General features: G+C 39.8%; 1 protein-coding gene across 5 annotated transcripts in view; it reads right to left on the bottom strand.

The window, feature by feature from the left end:
- The window catches only part of RUNX1T1 (RUNX1 partner transcriptional co-repressor 1), a 148,131-nt gene that overhangs the window by 123,165 nt on the left and 6,171 nt on the right, over positions 1-18,795 (bottom strand). The window contains exon 1 of one of the 5 annotated variants that reach the window (XM_053395670.1): positions 14,789-14,957. The exons of the other annotated variants lie outside the window; for them this stretch is intronic. The gene's annotated coding sequence lies outside the window, so the exon portion shown is untranslated. Of the gene's footprint in view, positions 1-14,788; positions 14,958-18,795 lie in introns of those variants that run through there. 5 annotated transcript variants of the gene reach the window in all.

Here is an 18,795-nt window from a genome sequence, read left to right as displayed (position 1 = left end):
CCAAAACAATATTATATGTACCAAACAGAAAGGTTTTTTTCCTCTTAAAAGTATATTGATATATCTTTAGTGCAAAGTACATAATCTGAATCAATTTCTCATTTCACAGAAACCTCTGACAATGTTAAGTGAGTGGAATTTCTCCACCATTTTGTAAACTGTATGTAGAGCCACACTGTTTAATTAACATCTCCTTTAAATATAATATGATACACAGCAGCCATTTGTAAGGCAATCTGCATTTCATTCATTTTACCCCATAATAGTTAGACAACAAAAATGGTGTGTGTGTGTGTGTGTGTGTGTGCGCGCGCGCCTAACATATTAACTCTTGCAACTAACGGGATGACTGAAAGCTCCCTCACCACCCCTTTTGAAACAGAAAGCCTTAAACAATTTGTATTTCTCCAGAAGAGTGGCATTAAAAAGCTCATCATGTTGCATAACCATGGCAATAGTGAAAAACATACATTCCCAAACAAATATTACTTTTTCTCAATGGTATGAAGTAATTAAAGCCATATGTGTAAATCTGTGATCCATGCAGTAGTTCAAGCTGCAGCTAATAGAAAATACAGCGAATGAACTCTGCCATATAAAAGATTCTTGTTACAGAAATATAATGTGAAAACCAGATGGAGACAGAAACCCTTAATCACAGATGGGAATGCAATCACTGGCATACAGAATATTTTTTTTATCAATCTTAACCATATGCAAAATGTATTTATTTTGTGCAGAATGCAATAACTCGAGAGAGCCTTCTATTTGAAATCAGTTAACCTTGTAGTCAAAGCACTTTTATCTCCACCCCTCCACTCCCTTCCAAGATACTCGGCTGAGCCAAGGTTTTAAGAAGAGGAGTCACTGGGCCTGGCAAATCACTCTTGCAGCAGTTTATCTTTCAGAAAATTTAATAGGATCTAAAGACTACACATATCAGAATCAACATAAAAGAAAATCAAGTGCAGTTACCAGTTCCTGTATTGCTTAGTTACTGCCAAGAACCCCTTCATCACCTAAGCACACACAGGATTGTATTACCATGGAGTTAAGTCTTTTTCCTCTAACAGGAGTGCACAACTTGTTCAGCAACAGAGAACCACATGGGAAATACACCAGAAGGAAGACACGTGCAGCTCTTCACCAATTCTACTGGCATGTAATTAACACAATATGCGCATCACTCTTTATTTGAACCTAACAGGTACCAAATAACAGTTAATGGCCATCATTTTTTAAGTAAATACAGTGGTACCTCAGGTTAAGTACTTAATTCGTTCCGGAGGTCTGTACTTAACCTGAAACTGTTCTCAACCTGAAGTACCACTTTAGCTAGTGGGGCCTCCTGTTGCCGCCGCGCCACCGGAGCACGATTTCTGTTCTCATCCTGAAGCAAAGTTCTTAACTTGAAGCACTATTTCTGGGTTAGCGGAGTCTGTAACCTGAAGCATATGTAACCTGAAGCGTATGTAACCTGAGGTACCACTGTTATGTAAATGTTATACACATATTCTGAAATTTAGGCGGAATTGTGGCCGTAAGCCTAGGCAGACTTCAGGATCACATCTTCTCCTACACAAGGACATCAGAAGCTTTTGCTTGTTATTTTCTTCTGTGTGATCTAATTTTAACTGAAGTCAGTTTTAAACCTTCAGTCCTCAATCTGGCTTGTTTCAACAAACCGTAGTTAAGATTAGCCACAGTTTAGAGTTTGGATGTAACACAGAAGTGTGGTTAATTAAAAGCAGAAGACAATGCCATGGTAATCCACCAGGTTCAGTTTCTAATATTGTTGTACCACTGGTGCAGATATTTATCCTGAATCTTCTGTACATCTGATTTTACTAATTCCTCCATTCCTTCATAGTCATGGGAGTTTCTTCCACCCAATCCCCAGATATATTGCCAAAATGTCACCAGCATCAATGACAAAAAATAATAAAAATTGGTCATATCTATGAGAGAAACTCTTGTGAATTTGAAGAAAGGAAGGAATTTGTAAACACTTTTAGAGAGCCAGTGGCTTTTTATTCTTCCTACAAAAAGTGTTTTTAAAAGGTAAAAGCCGTTTCAAGCAGCTAAGAAGTGTGACACTTACCATGTGCTTTTAAAATGAGTACAGAAATGTTCCTGGAAATGAGTCGCAGGGACAATACACAGAAAAATGAGCAGCCACCCCCACTGCCCCCTTCTCCAAAATGCTACTGCATATAATGTTACAGCGCCATGTAGCATCATTCTCAGGCACGTTTCCAGTCCCTATTTTTTAAAGAAGATTTTTCATGAAATGGGGGAGAGAGGAAAAAGCTCTTAGATTACCTTGCATTTTTTCCCCTCCCTGAAAATGTGCCTTTCAGCTTCTGACTATGCAGCAGAGAGTTCCCCAACCCCCATTAAATCTCTGGAATTTGGTTGGGCTGAAACACTGACGGCAGCCGTAATTAGACAATTTTTGGTCTTAAATGAGTCTATTGCCCATTTCTACCCCATTCTTATGTAGCACCACAAGGATAGCTTTTAAAAACCTTCTTGGGTGTTCCTCTTCAACAACCTTGGTTCAAATGATACAGTTGCTTATTTCTGCCTCTTCTTTATATAGCACATATTTCAAAAACAAAGTCTGAAAACCTTCCAGAATGTTCATTCTTCTTTATCAGCCTAGACTTCAAATGATCTGCAACCAGGGTGGAATCTACACACATATAACGCCCCCCTTTAAGCGTTTTAAAAAATACATTTAATTTTCCATAAGGCTCACCATTGTCATCTAGTGTCGCATTGTATATTGCATTTAAAATGTTTTATTTGCAGCTAATTGGCTAAGTCCCAATTTTCACTTTCTAAAACAGAAGTTCCAGAGCAGTAACATATTGTTAAAAGCCACTGACAACATAAAAAGGCAGAGGCTGTCTCTTTCAACACACATCAGACCATGGCATGCACCAGGACTCCACCACAGCATCCCAGATCAGAAGGGATTACTATCAACATGCTCCCCCACCTGCAATTCCTCTCCTGTAACATCCCTCTTTTGCCAAGCAGCAGGTACAACAAGAATGCACTTAATTTGCAAAACAGAAACTGAGAAAATCAAGCTACACTGCCTACTACGAAAGGTACAGTGGTTGGCTAACAAACCAAGCCAAAATTTGCAGAACCTTAGGGAAAGTGAAATGGCACACCAACTCGAAGGAAGGAAGGAAGGAAGGAAGGAAGGAAGGAAGGAAGGATTTGCCCCAAGTTCTCTTTCTTGGTCCCTCTACACAGATCTGGTGGGGAGGAGTGAGACAGAATGTGAGGAACAATGTTTGAGAGATGATCTCAAGATCTGAAAGCAAGCTTAAAGTGCCCTGCTTCTTGATATATTTAAAATTAGAACAGCTGACTCAAAAGTGCTGAAAGAATTCAACTTGCTTCTTGAGCACTTCTCCATTTCTGTGGTTCAAATAAAGGCATCATTATCATTATCAGTTTATTTACACACATTTCCAGGTGATGATCAATGCAGCTCAGAAGAAGAGTGAGCAAGTTAATATACACCAGTAATGGGAAACCTCTGGCCTTCCAAATGTTGTTGGGCTCCAACTCCCATCAGCCTCAGCCACCATGGCCAACGTGCAGAGATGATTTGTAGACCAGTAGCATCTGGAAAACCATTGGTTTCCCTACCACAATATTGAGAACTAGCAGAAGCAATTATAAATATATCAAAAGCATTTCATAATAATAGTTAAACCCACACTAGCTAGCTAACAAAAACATCATGATTAAAAAATTCCCTAAACACATGAAAAGCTTTCCTTTCTGAAATAAGAAAACGACCAAATAAAATGCACATTTAGCTAACATAATTTAGTGATTTGATTTAGTTTGGAAATAGTTATCAGTAGCAAAAAATACAAGACTGTAAGTACATAGCAATTTAAACCAGTAAAATTTGAGAACTATCTAAACAGCAGCATTTCAAAGAAGCCAAAAACATGCACCAAATTGAAGTGATGCTATCTAGGGATGTTTGGCAGTAGAAGAACAATTTGCAGTCGGAGTAAATCAGGTGCAAAATGAAAAATAAGTAGTGAAGAAAAAAATTCCCAACCACCAAGAATCAGGCTCTTTATTATTTATTTATCTCCTGCCTTTTATCCAAGGAGCTCAAGGCCACATCCACTGTTCTTTACCCTCCTCCCACATTTGATTCTCCAAAAAAGCCTGTGAAGTAGATTAGACTTCAAGATTTGACTGGTCTACAGTTATCCAACGAAATTCATGACACTGCAAGAATTTGAACCAGAGTCTTCCCAGTCCTAGTCTCTAACTCCATTACATTCCAATTTTTCTGTTTTCCTCAGAACTGTGTTGTTGTTGTTGGCATCCATCTGTCTCAAAGGACAATGGAGTGCGCCTCCGGTGGTGAATGACCTTCCTGGGGCACAAGCCTGGGGGGGTATATATGGAGGAGGTCCTAGGCTTCCCAGACAAGACTTCTCTCTCGGCCTTGCTGATATGGTTCAAAGAAAAGCAGAGCAATATGTTTGGCACAGCTTGGCTGAAAGAGTCGCCAGAAGGAGGCGTACAAGACGCCATCCAACAATCTATGGGACTCCACTCCGGATTTGTGTAGGGTTTACTCCTTAGCCTTTTCTTTTCCCAAAGATATGACACAAGGCATCAGTTTAGGATCAGAGTTTTCCTTCTCCTAGATGGGCTACTTTCCCAGGTTGACGAACCCCATCTGCCCCTCACTTCCCTCTACAGCTTATGCAGAAACTGCCTTCTTGACCACTGGACCCACTGTTCGTCTCATCTGCTCAAGCCATCAGAGTTTGTTGTGTATAGCCAAAGGGCTGTCTTCACACACCTTCCCCAAAGGTTTGAGACCCATTGGCTACCCTACCCTGATTTAGCTGGCCAGTCGAAGCTGTTCCTGAAGTGTGGCCAGTCACATGCTTACAGCTTCTAGGAGCCACAGGTGAGAGCTGAGTGCAGGATGGGAACCAAAGGTGGACAAACAGCTCCAAAAGGAGCATGATGTGTCCCCCACCAGAAGTGCTCCCTCTCCCCTAACACACCATACACTGTACTGTAATGTAACTGGGGGACTAAGTCATTATCACAGTGCTACCTCAGGTTAAGAACTTAATTCGTTCTGGAGGTCTGTTATTAACCTGAAACTGTTCTTAACCTGAAGCACCACTTTAGCTAATGGGGCCTCCCGCTGCCACCGCGCCACCAGAGCACAATTTCTGTTCTCATCCTGAAGCAAAGTTCTTAATCTGAGGTACTATTTCTGGGTTAGCGGAGTCTGTAACCTGAAGCGACTGTAACCTGAAGCATCTGTAACCCGAGGTACCACTGTATTGGTAAACAACCTTCAAAACACACACACACGTGCAGATTAAGCTAGGATCTTAAAATCTTAAAATCACACTCCAGACTTAAAAAAATTAACTTTAATTCAGAGAGATCTCCAATCAGGGACACTAGAGAGATACGCTAAGCTTGCTGGCAACACACTTCTCGACTGAACAGTGATTCAGCATCCGTGAGCAATTATAACATGAAACATCACACCTCCAGTTTATCATCTGGTTTGGAGGACAGCCAACTTCACTCAACCACCACCACTGGTAATTTAAAGAGCTAAACTGAGAATAAACTAAATATAACAACACAAGGGGATTACAACATTTCAAATGGTTTAAGGATAATTCTAGGAAGAAGAAAGGTTCTACCTTGTCTCTTGGTATGAATTAATATTTATAAGCTGAGAGAAAAAGCCAAGTTTACAAAAGAACAGCTACTGTAGGTCTCACTAAATCTTACTGCAGCTTGGAGAATCCATGAAAAAATTATTCAAGTTCATGCAAATCAACAGATAATTCCAATGAAATTATTGTGGCATTGTGCATGAATCAATGGGTTGAATACTTATTTCCTGCTCTCATACATAACTGGCTTACTGTTTTTCAAATATTTTATCTGACATTGCAGCTAATGTTAAAATATGCTACTTTCCATTAAAAAAGAAAGATCCATCTTCCTCATTTTTATGTCTTTCTTCAGACTCACAACGACAAAGAAACCTAGCAGTTTTTTTGTTGTTGTTTAGCAATCCTGCCAACATGTTACAAGGGAGAAATTATGTGACTTTGAATTTTTGTGCAACTGTTCCCACATATAACCTTGCCAGATCTCAGAAGAAATGAGAAAAAATGGCATATACTATTTCCACACATTAATTTATTGACATGCTTTCACATTTAAAATTGCATATCATCTATTCTTGAAGACTAGCTGAAACCCTAAGCAGCCCAGTGACAGGAGAAAACGCCACACATCCCCCCATGTCAATTTGATACTAACCTAGAAAAAACAGTGGTTCAAAATCAATCAAAAAGGGGGGGAAATAAGAATTTAATCAACTGTATCTATTCATTTGTATAATGAAGTGCATCTATTAATTTGATGCACCTTTTAAATATAACAAGCCATTCTAGCTTACAAATAGCTTAGTATCATGTATCACAGTGAAAACACAAGAACCCTCCACACACAATTTTCTTTCTTTTTTTCTCCCTCTCCCTCATCTAATTTCATTGACGAGGGACAGTCCCTAGAGAACAAAGAGAAGAGAGAACCTATTATATCCAGAGGCTGGTTTCTCCAAATTGAAGGCATCTGTTCCATGCCCATGACTTCCACATAGAAGAAAAACAGAACTTTGAAGGCATCTGTGTTCATGCTTGACAGTCCCATATCTTATGGACTTCTGTAATTGCCCAGCTGCAAACACGGTTTGCTCACTGCTGCTGTCATTGTCAGCTGATCTCATCTCTGTCACACACAAAACAAAGACTGTAAAGTTGAGAGAGCCACACAGAATTGCCACCAGGTGTCTAATCCATCTTGTTACTCTCCTTACCTGGTATATACTGGTCAACAGAGGATTATACTTCATGGATCTGAGAAAATGTGCTCTGGCCACAAAATGGGCTCTGGTCCTCTTATGCCACAATACAGCAGTTCTCAAACTTTTCGCAGCAGCAGAACCCTTCGCTTTAAACAAAATTCCAGTGGAATCCTTGCAGTAAAAACTTTTACAAAGATTTTTTTTTTGTAAAGCAGGGTGGGGAGGAGGTGGGATTTTGGGGAGATCAAGTCAGAGAGCCAGTCAGAGAGGTACCGGTAACCAGGGCCGGATTTAGGTTTGATGAGGCCCTAAGCTACCGAAGGTAATGGGGCCCTTTGTATGTCCAGCTGTCCTTTGTCAACAAATTGTCACTGTTTTTTGTGTTAAATATATGCTAGATGTTAATTTATGAACCTAATAGGTATCTAAAGCCATTTTGTTTGTTTTTTATCTTATATTTTGGAAATGTACATCCAGTTTTGTTTCCTTTAAATTTTGGCGGGGCTCCCAAGAGTGTGGGGCCCTAAGCTATAGCTTGTTTAGCATATAAGTAAGTCTGGTACTGGAGGTAACATTTAAAAGCAGCAGCTTTGAAACCTATAAAAACTTTGCTGTCAATCTCTGTTAAGGCTTCGGCTCCAATGCGAGACAGTTTGTATCTGACCATATATTTAACTGTTGCTGCCAGGCTGCAGCTCAGTGGAAGGTTCTGGGATGGGGAAGAGGGATTACCATGACAAGTGCTTGAGCACGTGGGCAGGGCAGAGTTGCTTACCCAATGCCACATGATGCTGCTGGTTACCAATGGGGCGGGGCAAAGCAAGAATGGGAGCAGTGGATTGGGCGCACACCAAGTTTCCCACTGCCTGGCCCCCACTTCCTCTTGGTAGCCAGCAGCAACATGCAGCATTGGGAAGTTGCATAAGCAACACTGCCCTCCCTCTCTCGCCTGCCAACTGCTATTGACTTAAGCATGGAAAGCATGGTAAAGGGAAGGAAGGAAGGGGAAGGGATTCCCAGGACAATAGCTTGAGTAGTGCATTTAATCCCCACGGCTGCAGCTCAACGGAAATCACACATTAGGTGTGCTTGTCCACCATTCCAACTTTTTCTTTGCGGGACTCCTTGGAATGCTTTGCAGAATCCCAGGGCTCTGTGAAACAGAAATGCTGCCATAATTCCTGTATTTTCCCATCTATAAGACGCCCCCATGTATAAGATGTCCCCTATTTGGGGGGACTCTTATTTAGGAAAATGGGGGAAGATCTATCCGTGTATAAGATGCCCCTAAATTTTGCACATTATTTTTAGGGGGGAAACCTAGTCTTATACACAGAAAAATACGGTAATATGTCGGGTCTTTAAGGTGTCACAAGACACAGTTGTGCTTGCTACAACAGAATTAGCAGGCTCCACACGTGAAATCCTTCCACCTGGGAAACCACAGCTACAATCCTGCAAGCAGCTTCTTCAATACACTTGTCTCACTCAGCTTGCATGGGTCTTACCTGAGCAAGGGCCCATGTACCTTAGAGTGCACATACATCAATGAGATAACATAGTAGTGCACAGGACCAGAACCTGTGCCCATAAGAAATGTGACCATCTTACATATGTGTGACTCTCCTGTTCTCACACCAAAGATCACTCTCTGGACACCACTCTCACACAGGAAACGGCTTCACACAAACTATTTTTCAATCTAGCTCAGGCTTGTTTACTGTGAGCTGGCAGTAGCTCTCCAAGTTCTCAGGAAAGGGTGTTTTTCATCACACTGGTAACCTAATCCTTTTTAACCTGGAGATGTTAGGCAATGAATCTGGGATCTTCAAACAGGTGTTCCACCAGTGAGCTACAGCTCTGTGCAATTGTCACTCCCCAGAATTGCTGAAATTTAAAAATATACAGCAACATGTGTTATCTGGACAGGGAATTATTGGAGAGGGGAGCCAAGGTGAAAGGGAAGCTACTGCACATGTGCAAAAACTAACAACTTTTTGAAGAGGCTTCCCTCAAATGTCCCACAAATGTGAAGCAGAATCGGTGACAGGGGCTGCTGGAGTATATGAGGGCATCACCACGTTGCTACTTTCACCATAATAGTGGGACCCCATTAGAAGCAACACAATGTTAACTTGAGGTTGTGGTGGTTCAAAAACCATGCAGTTTTTCAATGAACTTTTAGAAGGCCACTTGCAAAGCTATAACAATGGAATTCTGGCAGTGACACAGTTTGGGTGCAACACTAAGCCACACCCTGGATTAGCATGAATGAGCGTAGTACAGGTTCCCAGAAAGAGGTCTCCTCCTCTGGTCCTGCTGCTGTGAGCTAAACCATAGTTCAGCTTAGTGTTGCATCTGAACCCAAACTTGTGGGTTGCAAGTTCACAGTAAAGCTTAGCATTATGTGTGATGCTGTGTGTGTGTGTGTGTGTGTGTGTGTGAAGTATTTGCCTTCCTCTGAATATTTAACAAATACATTAAGGAAGCTTCTTCAGAACAACAAGTTGGCACTATCACACTGATTACCGCCTGAATATCTTGGCATTGGAATGTTGCAATTTCAAAGTCAGAAAACAAAAATACTGAACCATACATATCTTGACATGGCCAACTCTCTGCAAGTATTTTCATACAAAATGCAGCTCCAGCTAAGCACCACTACCATTTGGTTTTCAGTTAATAGGATACTTTACTGATAGTGGCATCTAATGCATGTTTAATCAGAAGTATGTTTAACTGTATTCAAAGGGGGATTTCATGTACCACATACATAGGATTTCAACCTTTTCTCACTTTTAAGAGAGATAAGTTCAAATACCTGTTCCACTAGAGTCAACTTTAACGAATGCAACAAAACTATTAAAGAGATCATATGGGCAAGACATGAGGAGAATGTTCTTCCACCGACACAATTAGCCTTTATTTGAAGTATTGCAATTTTGCAGAAGAAATGCACGAATCTGATAAATATCAATGTAGCTTACTAATTCTTTGAGTTTAAGTATATCACTGTACATTTAAAACCTGAATAACCTCAGAAAATAATATACAATATGAGGTGGAAGTTGAAGGCTTTCAGTGAATAGCTAGGTCATGAACTAAACCTCCTTCAACATTTTCTCAAAGAGCACAATTGTAGTGCCTAAAAGGTGCCTAAATTCTCATCTATGGAACTTAATGCCATACTTGATCTGCTGACAGGCTTTCTGCAATACTTTTTGCATTTCCCGCCAGTAACAGTACAAGTTTGCTTAGAAAGAAAAGAACTAACCAACAACCTGGCGCCATTGTCCATAAATGTTTGGCAATGCTATCACGTTTCTGGCAACTAAGCAGCATAATCACTTTGACAAACAATCCTACCTGGAAGTCTCTCTAAGCATGCTTTCTTAATCAACTGCACCACTCTTTCCTAATTTCCTTTGCAGAAGTATCTTAACTGGCTATCTTGTAGCATGCTAAGAATCTCAGGTTGGAGCAGTTCCAATCCGTCTCACTTTCTATGTTCCAAACCTGTCTACCGTATATAGCAGTTTTCTGTTCTTAGGTACTGCCCCATCCCACAATGCAACATTCCATCTAGGCCAATGCTACCCAAACTGACTGGAAACTTCTTCCAGTCTTCAGGCTCTCAAGGGAAGAACTTTCCTAGCCATGTTGCCTTAGATCTTTTAAATGGGGCATTATAAATGATATCCATTTCCTGTATGATTAAGTATATGGTCTTCTCCTCTAGCACAAACATCAACATCCGAATTTATTACCAGATTAAATATTTTCAATACAGTAGACATTTAACCAGAATACTAAAGCAGAAACCAATGATTTGTTGTTGTTCTTGTTGCTTTAACACAACTGAACCAATGGAAAAGGAAAATATGGCCAGGAGGTTCATGTGTCAGAAATGCAAAGGCTTGATGTAACCCTAAGTTGTGTGTACGTACCTAACCTTGTGGTGAAACAGTAGTTTGACTCCTGCTGCTCCCAGGCAAATGAGGTGAATGTTACATTGAAAACAGAACATCAGTCAGACAGACCATTGTGGAAAGTCTTTTGACCTGCAGAATTGAAACATGACATTTGAACTACCACCTAGGGAGGTGACTGTGCGGTCATCATCAGTCAGGCAAGAAATGTAGGCTATAGCTCTTCAGATAAAGTGAATCACAAAGGGAAACTGGTTGGTGGTAATGACTGGTACTTATGCAAATTGCATATTAACATCCAGCCAGGCAGACATATTGAAGCTTCCTATAGCCACCGAGCTAACTATAGGTTTTTGTACAACAGATGTAGGCCATGAAGCTACTTTCTCAGGTGGTGGTTAACATTTCCAGTTTCTAAGATGTGATGGGGAATAACCTATCAGAACCAATAATTTACAGTTTTAACACTGCTAGTATCAAGGAGCAAACAATGGCCCAGTGTGCTTGTTACTGATGGCGAAGCAAATTCACTCCACTAGATGGAGTCTTGCCTATAAAGGCAAATTTGCAAAAAGCTGCTTTTATATATAATATGCTTTCATGGGGTGCTTTCTTTTAAAACTCTTCATTCCAGATACCTAAATAAAAAATGCAGAGAAAACTAAAGATCTTGCCTTTACTTTTGCAAAGTTCCACTGAATTCAATAATACTCAACATCACATTTTACCTTAGTTTCTTTTTCATTTTATTTTTTAACAAACGTCTGTACTTGGAGCACATCTACAGTGCCACAGAAAAATGCACGTCTTAAAATTACTTCTAAGCAGGGATTCTGTACCCATCATGCAAGTAGTAAGAACTGCATTAAAATCAATCTTTGCTTAATTGTACCTTTCCCCCCTTCTTTCTGTCTATCTGACTTGTCTTGTCTTTATTTCTTTTTCTAGTCACAAAGTATTACCATATGCTTTAGATCACACACATATTTTTCCTTCACTGGTTTAAAATAAAAAATATATGCTTTTATAAATTTCTAGCTATTTCCCTAGCCTACTCAATAATTTCTAACCTCCACTTGCTATCCACAATTTGTGTCCTGCACATTCCATAAAACTTGATTAACAACACTACTGAAGAGCATCTTTTAATGAATACACTCAAGGATAATTTAATCATTTTATTTAAATATGGGGGGAAATTGCCCTGAAAGCCCTATTAACTAAAATACCCTTGATTACCTTAAAATTTTGATTTGCTGGTATAATAAGAAACAGGGTACTCTGTCTTTCTTTGCAGAGTGGAAAAGTAGTAGCAAATGAATAAAGGTTTCATTGAGATCAGCAAGAAATGCTGGGGTTATGACTCTGCATTGTGTTGAGGTGGGGAAATGCAAAGTTGTTTTCCCCACAATTAATATTTGCTAAATAGTATACTAATATTTAGCTACAAAGACAATTTTTTATAATCTATCACCGAGCTAAGGTCCTAATTGCTTATCACCATTTTTCCTGCACCAGATAAAAGTGCCAGCAAACAAACAAACAAAAAAGCACATAAAGCTAGAGATTTTTCAGAACAGATTCCCCCCCCCCAAAAAATAACCCACTCACATTAACAAAAGATTGCAGTGGCTTGCAAATTATAGGGTGTTATTTTTAGTGGAAGTAGTTCAATATTCATATCGGAGCAGATGTAGCAGTTTAACAAAACAGCTCTTCAATTCCTGCACAAATTGAAAACAGGAAAACTGATTGCATTTTCTCTTATCACTTTCCTTTTCTGAATTGACACTTTTGGCCTTCTGAAAACCTACACATGGCTTTCATCTCAACAGCACCTGCTGATCAAACAGAAACCTAAAATTTTCATGAAAATGTGATGAAGGACTCATTTTCTCCTTCCCATCTCACGGGGGCATCAGTAGTCCACTGCCTGACCACAACTGTTGTACTATTACAGTACAATATTCTGAAATGTATTTTATATTTTCATTAAACTTCTTTTAGAATGGGTTAAATCACTAGTGGCTCTTTTCATATTAGCTCTTTGTCTGCTTTAAATTAATTTCTGTCTCCATGCTTGCCTAACACTGATGGGGTCTTATTGTGCTGCCAGTTCCATTTTACAGAGTATCTCAAAGAATTTGAGATAATAAGGCTTGCTATATATTTCACGGTCAATAGGTCTTCAATATATGTAAGAACTCTCACAGTACCATTTAATGGTCAGAACAGAAGAAGAAAACCCAAGCCCATAATATCCTTTCCATGCACAGCCTCCTCTTTACCACCAGAAATTGATCCAGTGTGCATAAAGAAAGACAGGAGAAAGAAATCTCATTTAAACTTTGCTTTTGAATTCACTCATAGTCTACAAATCCAAGGAATCTCTAGCAGGTGCTTTGGCACTTCAGCACCAATGGAATTGTGCATAGTTGCCCAATCAGTTCTCATGGGAAACTTTCAAATGTCTTCTCCCACATATAAAATATGAAAAGCAGAGTACCTTGTTATGTTGTCTGCTCTCAGCTCTTAAACTCTAAACTGCAGCAGCCCTAGCAGGTAAACATGGGCCACCATAATTCTAGGTGTAATTATAGTTGCTCCCAAGACCTGCTGTATGTCAGCTTTGTAACTGATAGAGGCTAAACCTCCCCAAGTGTTCTGCAACCATCCATTACTATTCTGCTTCAGTGATAAGGTAGCTTGAAGACAGATATGACATACAGTAATATATGTGGCACTCTGCCTGTTGGTTTGTGAACTTGTGTTCCATCATGTTCACTGAGGCAATCATAAACCTGAAATGTCAATATATTCAGTCAATGGAAGTAAAATAATGGGACTCTATTGTCTTACGCTATTGATCTTCTGTTGTCAACACAGATACATGTCCTACCGCCCCTCTTGGCTTTACACAAATTTTAATTAGACTCTTAGCTACTGGATCATATCTCTGTATCCAGTTATGCCAACACCTGGCCAAGCGCTGCAGCAAGAGGAAAGTGTTAATATCTCAAAACAAAAACAAATTGAGTTTAAAGCAATATCTGCCCATTTCAGTAGAACTGACTTTCAAGTAATGGTGCTTAGGACTGGGGTATTCTGAAGCCAGAGGGGTTTATTGGGGACTTTAAAAAAAATTACTTCCAGATGGTGTTTGAGTTGTCCCTTGCCTAGAGAAAACCAGCTTATCATTCTTTCCTATTCTGAGGAATTCTAAGAATTGTATCAAAAATTAAAATATAAAAAAGCATGCATTTGTGGACTTAGGTCCTATCACCTAAAAACCAAACAGAGGTTAAGCAGAAAGCGCAGCGAGTCCTTCACTAAATAAAGAAATTAATAGTATCCCTCTTACAAATAGTCATGCATACAATTCTGGCATAAAATTCAAACCAGAAATCCCCTGAGGTTGCAATCCCAAGAATTTGTTACAAGGAAGTTTAAGTCCCATTGCACTCAGTGGGATTAATGTGTTGGACTCCCATTACCAATTGCACTTATTGTTGTTTTATGAGAACCATTATCTCAAAACACTCAGAATATAATCCATATGCAGAAACTTCAGTAAAGGTGGGATAAAAAGGAAAGGGATGAAACCCTTCTGAAACTTTTTTTTTAAAGCAATGGACATTTTCAAAGCTTCCCTTCTCCCCCCTACACACAGAGACTATTTGCTACCCATTCTTACCCAATAAAAGAGGTAATCAAATTGTTACGATGTTCATCCTCTCTGTCTATCTAATGCTTTTAAAGCCGAGTAAATAAATAATCTATTTGCCACAAAACTACACTTCCTTTGCTGTATCACGGATTTTTTTTTAACAAAAAACAAACCCCAACCCCCTTCCTAAACCCATTCAGACTAGCCACACTAAAACCAATTAAAGATAAGGGGGGGGGGGAGAGATGGAAAGAGAGAGGAGAGATAAAATAATCTCACCTTTGCAAGTCCTGTTTGAATAACTGAGCTGATGGGAGATTGGAAGGCCAGGCCAGGTGAGGTTAGATGCCTCATAACCCCACACAACAAAAGGCAGATCCCTTTTCTCTCACTCCAGGCTAATCTTTAAATGTAAATTCCCCACCAGCTAAGAAGAGAAGCAAGATAAGAGGTTACATCTTCACTTCTCCGGAGCTGTTATCGACTTCAGCATCATTTAGAGGAGATGGGGAGGGGGCGCTGAGAAAGGGAGGGAGGGAGGGAGGAGAAGCATCTCTCTCTCCCCCCCCTCCCGCAACACCACTTTCAAAATGCTTGGAGATTACCTTCTGGCTGAGGAGAGCACAGGCAAGAGCCGAGGCAGCAGCGCAGCTAGGGCTTTGTATTCATTAAACACACATCGCAGCTTATCTGAAGTAAAAGCCTTGTCAGGATGGCACATTGTATGTGAGAGAAAGGAGGGGGAAGGAGAGGCAATGTGCATCAGGGTGATTACAATATCAGCATGGCCCAGATGGAAGCAGGAAAATAAACAGAGAGAGAGAGGGAGAAGGAGGGAGAGGGCACTCGCCTAGAGGTGGGAGCAAACTTCTCCTCATGGGGGTGGAAAGCTCAACTTTAGCGCACATATATGCACAGACACACCTGCTAAAGAAGCACCCATCTTCCGGCCTGGGAAACTGCCATTAAGCCAAAGGCCCTTTCTCAAGGGAATATTTTCCATACGTCTTCTTTTTTTTCAAAAATAAATAAATTTTAAAAATCAAGTCTGCCTGAATAGAATACCTGAAGGAGAGGTTGATCTGTGCCAAGGCTTCCCCTCAGCTCTTAATGCCAGATCCCAAAATGCAAATATGTGAAGCAAGGACAATGATGGCATTCCAGATAGAAAGTGGATTTCCTTTACCACTGCATGACTAGAATGTTCTAGAAATTAAAACTTTGGTTCTCTCATTTCCATGATCAGTTTACTGGTTTTATCTTCTCTCTTCTTCTTCTTCTTCGGTAAAATACGTATCATCCAGATTATTATGGGCCATGAAGATTCACCAAGAACAAGCAAAGTTCATCTAACCATTACTTGTTTGTACTCATACTTCCCTCAGTGTAGGCCCTTGTACAAAGCACATTGCAGGGCAGGCTCAAATGTCTCCTTGTTACACGGAGAGGGATGAAGAACCTAAGAAATAGTTCATCCATTATTGGTGCATTTCCTGACAACCTGCAGCAACCAGGAATTTTGATTTTTTTAGTCCTTTAAAATTGCGAACATCTTTGGATGCCTTTGGCTGAAAAGTTGTATATAAATGTAATGGATGAATATGCTGCTGCCTCCGTTATTTGAACTGTCCTGATCTGCACCAAACTAAGACCTGCCCAAAGGGCCAAAGTAACTTGGCCCTCTTTAACTTGCTCATTCTAAAAAGTGTATTCTTAACCATCTCAGTTTTCTCATACCTTCTTAAAATTGATGAAGAAAAACTGAAATATTCTGAACACATCAAATTAAGTTTTCAAGTCTGTCAGACTTGGGACTCCCCTTAGCTCCTAACATTCTGCAACATAAGACACAGTTAATTTACCCTATGCATCCACCTCTATCTCTTTCATTCTCCTCTCTCACGATAGGCCCTCCTTAAAAGGCAACCACCCACTGAAAAGATGGCAGAAAAATGGTGGTGGCACTGAGGCTGTGACATGTCCCAATTTTGGGTTCTGATCCACCAGCTGAAATCTACTTAGAATACATAAGGATTCAACATGTCAATAGGTGAATATATACCAACATACAAACACACACGCCAACCTCTTTCAAAGAGTTTCCTCAGCCATATCTTTTATGTGGAAACAGATTAAAGGGCAATTATCTGCCTGGTCCAATCTCATAAATTAAAGTGATGTCTAATGTATTGCTTTCATTTTTTTGAACATTTGTGGGTTCCCTGTTTGTTTAAGCATTTAGTGAGCTTAGCAAACACCTTTAATAAAAGAGATCCATACTTTTTAATCCACTACTTCTGCATCTAAAAAGAACTGTAGTTATTCTTTCTCCACATAAGGTTTCTATCATTAAATTGGCGACTTGGAAATCTAGACCCCACATGACTTATTTTAAGTTCACCCAGTGAAACCACGGAGAATCAAGTCAAGTATAAAGAAAATAATTCATTGAATATGCTGGCACCAGCGTATTAGCCAAATTCATGGAGGAAACATTAACAAATTGTTATTGTCCATGATAATTAAATGGTGCATCTGTGCTTAGAAGAAGTATACCTCTAGCCAGTGCTTTTCCCCTGGGGGACTCAGGGGTATGCAGACCCCTAAACATTTTGTGAATCTAAGTTTGGCCTCATTGAGGGGCAGTATTTCAATATGAGTAGGAAAATGAGAGTATCTGTTTGCTGAGATTGGACAAAGAAGGCAAAATTAGCAGCACCATCCAAAGCATGTCTCTTCAGAAGTCCCACTGAAATCAATAAGGCTTACTTCTGAGCAAGCACATATAAGATTACACTGCAGATGGATGTTTGACTTGATCCACAGGGCTCTTCTTAAAAAGTAAAAGAGCACGGAATGAAACTTTTCCATGTTGAGAAGACTATAATGGTAATGATATTAATTTACTTTGAAAATGGTCTATTCCCCTTGGGATGACTGCTGATCAACAAATCAAAAGAGGGAATACTGGGCAACTATAACAGCCAGAGCGATACACTTGGACCAAATGCTTTCTTTCCCCACCAAAGAATATATGGAAGAGGACTTGACACATGACAAAGGCCAAAAGCAGAATCTTAACACCAGAGGAAAGGGTGTGTGTGTGAAAATTGTGACACTGTAATGAAATGCCACATAAAGACGACTCTGTCATAAATCCTCTACTAATCCAATAATGTGAAAACCTCATGGTATCATTGGGACATAGCACAAGATATTATTTTCTAATTCTTCATTCCTCAGAATACATCGCAAGGCTTATACCAACAAAATGTGCTCGGTGTTAAGTGTTCTGTGATCACACATTGATCTTCAGCATAGTTACTCAGAACCAAGTCCCAATAACTTCTCTTTTTTCACTTGCTACAAATAAATTTGAGGTGAATAACTGCACAATCACTGCCAGAAAGGATGTCTGAATGTACACCGATGAAAGAGCAAAATGTTATGTATCTAAAGTGATGTCTGGTTCTCTACAGATTGTTTCATTCTCAAAAAGCAAACAACTTTCCCCCACCTCCTCATTGCCTTCTATAATGGTCATGTATGGATAACTATATTCGATAGAAATCAAGCATACATTATAAAGAGAATGAAAAGTATGCTCAATTTGCTTCAGCTGGGTGCATTTGCTCCAGCAGCAAATCTGCACAAATCAGGGATGCTTTCTGTGGAATCCACAGATGGTCTTCGGCTGCAGTGTAAGTCCTATTGAACACAGTGGACTTACTTCAAGTAAAAATGCACATGATGGGTTGTTAGTTAAATAATGATCAGAATCTTCCAGAAACTTCTCTTATGCCTATTCTATGCAAACTGTTACGAATGCACCACAGGACATAGCTGTGCAGCCATGATGTAAAGCAAAATTACCATGGATTGGGCCCTAAGTCTCCAGAACGTTTTCCTATGGTGGTGAGGGGAGGAGAGTCTTCTCAAAATATTAGCACTTATTCTCCAGATTTAAGATATATTTTAGACATTACAGGAACTGTAATATCTAAATCTTTCCTATCTGGTAGATATCACAGAAAACTGCCATGTTTTTAGAACAAATCATTTGTTGTGAAAATGTTTGTTCTGCCCACCTCTCCCTCCCCCTTTTTTGCTTTAAAGAAAGCAATATGCACGGTGGCCAGAGTAAAAATGTGTAACAGACGAACCATTCATAATCACAGCTGTCTGAAAGTCCAAGCTTGAGGCTACAAATCTTAATTTCAGCTGATTCTCTCTTAATAACGGGTTACCTCCTTATAAAGCAAGGAAGTCCATCTGCCTCAGGCAGA

The sequence above is a fragment of the Podarcis raffonei genome, chromosome 7 (assembly GCF_027172205.1).
Source record: "Podarcis raffonei isolate rPodRaf1 chromosome 7, rPodRaf1.pri, whole genome shotgun sequence".
Classification (NCBI taxonomy): Eukaryota; Metazoa; Chordata; class Lepidosauria; order Squamata; family Lacertidae; genus Podarcis; species Podarcis raffonei.
The sequence above is the reverse complement of the archived record's forward strand: the minus strand, read 5'-3'. Positions and strand labels throughout refer to the sequence as shown.